This window comes from Dipodomys merriami, unplaced genomic scaffold (assembly GCF_024711535.1).
Source record: "Dipodomys merriami isolate MVZ:Mamm:240054 unplaced genomic scaffold, mDipMer1.0.p SCAF_276, whole genome shotgun sequence".
Classification (NCBI taxonomy): Eukaryota; Metazoa; Chordata; class Mammalia; order Rodentia; family Heteromyidae; genus Dipodomys; species Dipodomys merriami.
The window spans coordinates 1,174,095-1,183,314 of NW_027204226.1; positions in this window are offsets into that span (position 1 = coordinate 1,174,095).

A 9,220-nucleotide genomic window follows, 5' to 3' on the forward strand; every position below is an offset into this window, starting at 1 on the left:
CAGCAGCCTTGACAATCAATGGAAATTCAGTAAACATAAAGCATGAGAATGGCTCCAGGATGGGCTCTGTGAGTGTCTCAGAAGCTAGCCCCTCAGGGAAAAGCTACAGTTTGCTGAAAGGCCTCAACTCTACCCAGAACCTAGCCTCATCAAAGCATCTCCAAAATAGAGGAAACAGCCATCTCCCTCTTTTGTGATACTCAAAGCAGATCTCCTCCCAGAGAACTACCCTAGGAGGAGGATCACAAAATCTTGGATAAAGCAGAGCAATTTTCTGCTTACCCAAACAAACTGACTTAAGAAACCAATCAACCCACAGGAAAATCAAACACCATAATCATACCAGAGACTCCAACAAGAGACTGGTTATGGACACAAGGGACATACAGGATCTTCCCATGCCCCTCAAAAATATCAAAGAACTCTTTTATTGTACCTTTTTTTTTAAAAAAAACTTTTTTAACTTTTCTTAATTTTTAATTTTTAACTTTAAAAAATTGTTTTCTATTAAACTTTTTTCTTCCTCATAATTTTTATTTTAGGGGTATATGTGTGTGGGTGTTTTTGTTCATATAGGTTTACTAATGTTTTGATCCTTTATTTTCTTTCTTTCTCATTCTTTTCACATTCTCTTCTCTTTTGTTCATTTTTGCGTGACTTAATTGCTGTTCTGCTCACCCTCAAATATACCCGTGGTTGATTAGACTTAAATTCCTTAATAGCAGTACTACCTCTTTATACCTATATACTATTTTAAGCATTTTTATTTTTTAGGTTTTCAGGTCTTCTTCCTATCCCTCCACCTTTCTCATCCTATCCCCGTTCTTCTCGGTATATTACATTTCTAATTTTGCAGAATTTTAAAGTGTTTCACTTTTTAATTATAATTCTTGTTTTTCTTCTCTCTTTTTTCTTTTTCTTCTTCTTTTCTCTCTCTCTACTATCATTCTATCCAATCTATTTCCCTCTTTGAGAGTAGGACTTAGTTAATTCAACACTCCCTTTATCTTTCCACAGCCCTCTATTCCTATTTTTACCCACATCTTACCCTAAACCTAATAATTTCTGGTTTGCCAAATTCTTCTTTGCTGTTCGTAGTCCATTAATACACAGTTGTTTGATGTTGAATAAATATATCTGTTGAACTAGATTGTATCTGCAGACTTTTGACTGTTCAACTACACACTTTGGTTGATGCTTGCATTAAGATAGTATTCTAGCACAAAACTGGTGTTACTTTCATCCCAAATGGGCAGAAGAAGACGGAAAAACAAAAGAAAAATGTCAAGTCCTGGTATCTCAAGTCCCACTCATGAAAATCAGGGGACAGAAGAGACAATGAATAATCCAGAGGAGAGCTCCCATAAAGCTCTACATACACTACTGGTAAACATGGTAAATGAAAAGATTAAAACCTGCAAAAGACTCAGTGTGAGCGTGATAAGGAGAGAGGAGGCAAACCAAAGATAAATACTGGAATATCATGAGCTTGAGGAAGCTACTCAAAGATTGATACAGGAATTGCATGAGCAGCTTGAGAACACTCAAAGAGAAATAAAGGAATGGCGTGAACAGGCTGAGATCAGTCAAAGAGACAGGAATTGCATCAGCTTGCTGAGGACAGACAAAGAGAAAGTCAGGAATGCTGTGAAAATGCTCAGAACACTGAAAGAGAACTACAGGAATTGCATGAACTGAGGAAGCTAATCAAAGAGTAATAAAGGAATAGAGAGAGCAGGATGAGAATACACAAAGATCACTAAAGACATTCATGGAATCCATGAATGTCTGAAAGAAGCTGAAAGAAGTCAGGGAGTCCACAAAGAGAATGCTGAATGGAAAACAACAGAAGGAATGGGAGTCAAGGAAACCATAACCAATCAATTAAGTGATTTGAGAATAAACACTGAACACCAAATTAAGGAAGTAAAGTTCATACAAGATGTAAAACAAAGCCCCAACAAAGAATTTGAAGCCATCAAAGCAGACCAAATAGAAGGAAAAAAAATATAAAAACAAAGTTGAAAGTCTTGATAGTAGGCTAGACCATGCAGAAGATCGAATATCAGGGATTGAAGACAGCCTAGATATTATAGAGAAAGAACATACAACCGTACAAGACAAATCCATGAAATATGATATATCTATCCAAAACTTGGCAGACACCATCAGAAGGCCTAATCTGAGAATAATGGGTGTAGAGGAGCACTTAGAGACAGAAGTTAATGGTCTAGGAATTTTTTTAACAAAATCTTAGCAGAGAACTTCCCAAACATGCAAAAAATAGGCCTATTCAGATACAATTAGCTTTTAGAACTCCAAATAGACAAGACCAGAATAGGACATCCCCGCATCACAGTATAATCCACACAGGATCAATTCAGACCAAGGAAAAGATCCTTAAAGCTGTCAAGGAGAAAATATTAATCATATATAAAGAGAAATCATTCAGAATCACCTGAGATTTCTCAGCAGACACAATTAAAGCAAGAAGAGCCTGGAATGATGTATGCCATGGCCTAAAGACAAACAATTATCAACCAAGAATACTGTATCCAGCTAAACTCTCCTTCATAACCAAAGGTCAAACAAAAAACTTCCATAGCAAAGAAAAATTGAAACAATATATATCCAACAAACCAGTCCTACAAAAATTCTTAATGATGTCCTACACATAGAAAACCAGCAACTCCACAATAAAGGTCAAGAAATCGCCCCTAAACTGAGAATCCAAGAATCATAGGAAGAACCCAGTTGCTGCAGCACACAAGAAGGTGGATAACATGGCACAAACTCCCAAATACCTCTCATTCATATCTCTCAACGTTGAAGGACTTAACTCTCCATTTAAGCGACCTAGACTGTCTAGTTGGATTAAAAATCAAGATTCTTCTATCAGCTGCCTTCAGGAGTCACACCTTGCCCATAAAAACAAACACATTTTCAAGGTGAAAGGCTGGAACAAATTTTACCAAGGAAACGGCCCCCATAAACAGGCGGGAGTTGCAATCCTAATATCAGATAAAATAGACTTCAAATTAAAATTATTGAGAAGGGATAAAATATGTCACTACATACAAATTAATGGATCTCTCTTTCAGGAGGATATTACAATTCTAAATCTCTATTCACCGAACAACGGAGCACCAATAGTTAGCCACTACTTTCCCTCAAATCCCACATAGATCCAAAGATATTAATTGGGGATTTTAACACACCACGCTCCCCACTAGATAGATTAACTCGGCAAAAACTCAACAGAGAAACCACAAATCTAAACAACTGCATATCTCAACTAGATTTAACAGACATCTACCTTATATTTCATTCAGGCAGCATCCAAATACACATTTGTCTCAGCAACATATGGAATATTTTCTAAAATAGACCACTTTTTGGGTCAGAAAGAAAACTTGTCCAAATTCAGAAACCTTGAAATTATACCTTGGATTCTCTCAGACCACAAGGGTATAAAATTAGAACTCAACACCAAAAACCACCAAAATCCTGTAACACATGGAGGCAGAACAACACACTGCTGAATCACGAGTGGGTCATGGAAGAGATTAGAAACGAAATTCAAAGGTTCAAGATATTGAACAAAAATGAACACAAAAATTAACAGCACCTATGGGACACAGCAAAGGCAGTACTCAGAGGCAAGTTTATAGCTCTTAGTTCCTACATCAACAAATTGGAGAGATCTGAAACTAACAGTTTAATGACACATCTGAACCTCCTTGAAAAAGAGCAGCAAGATAAACCCCAGTAGATGGAAAGAAATAATTAAAATTAAATCAGAATTAAATGAATTAGGATTAGAAAAAAAACATATATAGGATCAACATAACAAAGACGTGGTTCTTCGAAAAAATTAACAAAATTTACAGATCCTTATCAAATCTTATCAGAAAAAGAAGAGAACACACCCAGAAACATCACCACAGAAACAACCAAAATTCAGAATATTATAAGGGAATACTTATCAAAACTTTATGCTAATAAGTGTGACAAATGGACAGAAATGGACCTTTTTCTAGCGAATATTGACATGCCAAAAGAAAGCCAAGAAGAGTTAAACCATCTTAACAGGCCCATATCAAGCACTGAAATAGAAACAGCAATAAGAAACTTGCCAGCTAAGAAAAACCCATAACCAGATGGTTTTCAGCAGAATTCACACCAAGCAGAGCTCACACCAATACTGCCCCAACACTTCAATAAAATTGAAAAAGAAAGTTCACTACCAAACTCATTCTATGATGCCATCATACCCTCATCCCCATACCAGGCAGGGACTCATCAAAAAAAGAGAACTATAGGCAGTTTTCTTTGATGAACATTGATGCAAAACTTCTCAACAATATTTTGGCCAATCGACTTCAACAATTCATCCAAAAAATCATACTATGAAACAAGATTAATTTCAGGGATGCAAAGCTGGTTCAATATAGGCACATCAATTAATATAATTCATCACATAAACAAGAGAAAGCATAACAACCACAACGTTATCTCAATAGATGCAGAAAAAACATTTGACAAGAGCCAACACCCCTTTATGATGAAGGTTCTGGAAAAATTAGGAATCCATGGAACATTCCTCAATACAGTAAAGGCTGTATATGACAAACCTACAGCCAGCATTATACTTAATGGTGAGAAACTAAAGCAATTTCGTCTTAACTCTGGAACAAAACAAGGAATTCCACTCGCTCCACGTCTCTTCAAACTACTATTAGAATGCCTAGATACAGCAATAAGACAAGATGCAAATATAAATGGGATCTAAATAGAGAAAGAATAAGTTAAACTCTCCATTTTTGCAGGTGACATGATCTTGTATTTAAAGAATCACACAGATTCCACTACCAAATTACTGAAACTTATTCAAAAGTTTGGCAAAATAGCAGGGTATAAAACTAACCCTCAAAAATCAATGGCTTTTCTGTATGCCAACAATGAGAAAAGTGTGGCTGAAATTAGGAATGCAACTCCATTAGTAATAGCCCCACAAAAAATAAATTACCTAGGAATTAACTTAACCAAAGAAATTAAGGACCTCTATGATGAGAACTTTAAAAACCTGAAAAAGGAAATCAAAACAGAACCTAGAAAGTGGTAAAAACTCCCATGCCCCTGGATTGGAAAGATCAACATCATGAAAATGGCAATACTTCCCAAGGCTATCTACAAATTCAATGCAATACGTATCAAAATTCCAACCTCACTCTTCAAGGAAATAGAAGAGGCAATCCAAAAATTCATATGGAACAATAAAAGACCCCGAATAGCAAAAACGCTCCTCAACGGAAAGAACACTGCTGGAGGAATATCAATACCAAATTTCAAACTCTACTACAAAGCCATAGTAGTAAAAACAGCTTGGTATTGGCACAAGAACAGACCTCAGGACCAATGGAATAGAATTGAAAACCCAGAAATGAACCTACAGACCTATAGCCATCTAATCTTCGATAAGGGAGCTAAAAAAATAGAATGGAAGAAAGACAGCCACTTCAGTAAATGGTGCTGGAAATAAAATGGTTAACTACTTGTAGAAAACTAAAGCTAGATACTTATATATCACCCGGCCCGAGAATCAATTCCAAATGGATCAAAGACCTCAGAGTTAAAGCAGACACTCTGAAAACATTTCTGGATGGAATAGAGGACAAACCCTAGGTCTCCTTGGCACAGGCAGAAATTTTCTTAATAGAGACCCAGAAACTCAACAAATAAAAGAAAGATTAGACAAATGGGGTTGTAGGAAATTGCAGAGCTTCTGTATGGCAAAGGTCATAGCTAGCAAGATCAATAGAAACCCCCGGTTTGGGAGAAGACCTTCACTAGCCACACAATGGACAAGGGTCTCATATCTAAAATATAGCTTGAAATCAAAAAATTAAATCCCCCAACAACAAATCTTCAAAGAAACAACTGCCTAATATATAAGTGGGCTGAAGACTTAAAGAGAAACTGCTCTGAAGAGGAAAGAGGATTTCCAATATACACAGGAAGAAAAGCTCAACCTCCCTAGCCATAAAAGAAATGCAAATCAAAACATCATTGAGATATCACCGCGCCCCAGTTAGAATGTCTATAACCAAGAACTCTAATAACAACAGATACTGGAGGGGATGTGGACAGATGGGAACCTTACTGCATTGTTGATTGGAGTGTAAACTTGTTCAACCACTTTGGAAAGCAGTATGGATATTCCTCAAAAGACTCCACATAGAGCTCCCCTATCACCCAGCAGTCCCACTTTTGGGCATTTACCCAAATGATCACCAACAAGACCACACTAAAGCTATCAGCACGAATATGTTTTTTTCAGCATTATTTACCATTGCTAAGATATGGAACCAACCCAGATGCCCCTCAGTAGCTGAATGGATCAAGAAAATGCCATGTATATACACAATTGAATTCTCTGCCTCCATCAGAAAGAATGACATTGCCTCATTTGTTAGGAAATGGAAAGACTTGGAAAAAATTACATTAAGTGAAGTAATCTAGGCACAAAGAAACAAAGGTCCCATAGTTTCCCTTATTTGCAATAACTAGTATATGTCTGAGTGAAGCAGAAAAGGTCAGTTATGTTGATGTTAGGGAAATGAAACCTAAGATATATATTCAATTTTTTTCTTTCATGTGATTGTTTCTAACATATTTGTAAGATAATTTCTTTGTTGCTTTGTATGTCACTCCCCCATACTATAACCCCTGCTTTCACTGTATTTGATGTTGGTATAATTTGTGGAAGGGAAGGGAACAAACAAATCGTTTAAATAGAGATACAGTTTGACCCATTGCAACAATGAGATGTACAAGTCATTATATCGAAAAATTAACTTTACAACTTTGGTGATGGGGGTATAGGGAGCGGTGAATTCGGTGGAGGTGCCGGGGTGGTGGGGAGAGGATGTGAAGGGATAGGAAGGGGAAACAAAGGAGGAAGCTACAATGCTTAGTAAGAAATGTACTCATTATCTTGCCCATGTAATTGTAACCCCTCTGTACAGTATTTTCACAATAAGAAAACGAGATCATTGTCTTCTTAATCCTTAACATCCATAACATCTGTTAACATTCTTAATAGTCTATAACATCTGTTTATTCTTCTGAAAGAATGTCACTTTCAACAAAAAATGTCATCCTCAGATTGCCGGGACAGAATTCTTGCAAATGCAACCAGCAATTGATGTTTATGCCTTCCAAAATTAAGTTTGAGCCTGTTGCATATTAGACAGTCCATGAACGAAACGTATTCACCTTCCTGCTTTTTTTGGCATTTTCTTTTGGCATTCTCTTCCATTACCTGCCTGTGATGCTCACAGTCACAGTGCTCTTCCTCCTTTGGCTTTGAACCCACTTTCTATAGAACATGGCTGTCATTTGGCCTGCATTTTAAATAGGCTTCAGATTCTTGGAACTTCTGTTTGTCCTAGACGTCTAGCCTTAGAATAACAAGACTATGTCTATTAGATTTTTTATGGTAGTATATTACATTATGGTCTCTAATAAGAGTAGTAAACTGGGTCTGCAAGTACTTCATGTATTTCTAGATAAATTACTTCATTCTCTGCTGTTTCAACGTAAACAAGGTTCGTCATATTATTTAGCTGTCTGCCAATTTTTTTTCTTGTCTCAAGGATCAGATGCCTTCTATGATTCAGAGTCTTCCTCTGCTGCTATTAGAATATTTCAACCATTTGGGGGGAAGGCTTTTTGTAAATTTTCACTTGCAAGGTTTTCTTCCATGTAAGTGTTAATTGAAAAATACAAGGCAGTGTTGTCAGCTTTAGCAAACTCAGTATAAAAAAAAGAAAAAAGCAGACAATGTTATTTCTCAAGACTTTATGACTGTTTGTGGACTTGTTCTGAATCATTTTTATGTGACTCCTACCTCAAAAATGCAACAAAACTAGTTCCACCATCTATCCCATAATGTTCCAGAGTTTTCCTGTTGTTACCATTGATAAATGCAATGAAGGGACCAAGGGACTCATTGAAAATAAACGTAGTGCTAGGTTTCCAGATTTGGAACTATAGTCTAGGAGTTTAGATATGACACCACAGCAGGAACTTGTTCTTAGAAATAAAATACAATCCCTACTGATAAAAATATCCTATCATTTATGAACTTTGAATGCCTTTTTTGTTGCTTATTATGAAATAATAGCATTTTTTCTGAAGGCTAGGAAATCCAAGCTCAAGGTCTCTTTTGGTTAGGACCCAGGCTCTCTGTTTCCAAGATGATATCTTGTTACTGCACTCTTCTAAGAGGGGTGCTCTATCTTCACTATAGGAGATCTAAGGGCAAGGAGGGGACAATTCTCTTCATCAAACACATACAAGGACTTGTAATCTACTTACCTGTCAAGTACCTCCTAAAGGCAATGCCTCTTTCTAATAGGTCTTGGATGATGAAGTTTCAGTGCTAGTTCTGAGAAGACAATAATATTCTAAACATAGCAAAGCTAGGTGCCAGTGGCTCAAACCTGTAATCCTAGCTACTCAGGAGGATTATATCTGAGGATCACAGTTCAAAGCCAGTCCTGGCAGGAAAGTCCGGGAGACTCTTATCGCCAATAAACCACTAGAAAACCGGAAGTGGAGTTGTGGCTCAAGCGGTAGAGTACTTGCCTTGAGCTGAAGAGCTGAGGGACAGCGCCCAATCCCAGAGTTCTAGCCCCACGACCAACCAAAAACAAATGTCCTACACATAGCACAGATATTTATTAAAAATGAAGTAGTAGTTTTTTTTAATACTATCCTATACAAAGAAGAGTAGAAAATATTAGCAGTGATGTTTAGAGTTGAAGGTAACTGTCATACAGGAAGTGGACATGGTGGGAGAGGTAGAGTAGAGGAATGCTTTCTTGTTATGATTTGAAGTACCAATGAGAGTTTAACCATGTCACATGAATTATTTTAATGAGAATAAAAATATTTGAAGAAAATTTTGAGTGACAGCCAGACATTGACATTGCAGAAGAACTAAGTCTGATGTTAAAAATCAACCCATTCTAAAATGGAATCTGACAGAGTAGAAATCCTAGAACCCGAGATGAATGCTAAATACTTAAAAGGACTAGATTTTAACAAGAGTATCTGCCTCTTAGTTTTCTATTGGGCCCTTCAAATTATGTAGCCAGAGTGACCAATAATAATTACTTGGATTCTAACAATTCTGATTAATTTTGACTGTTTT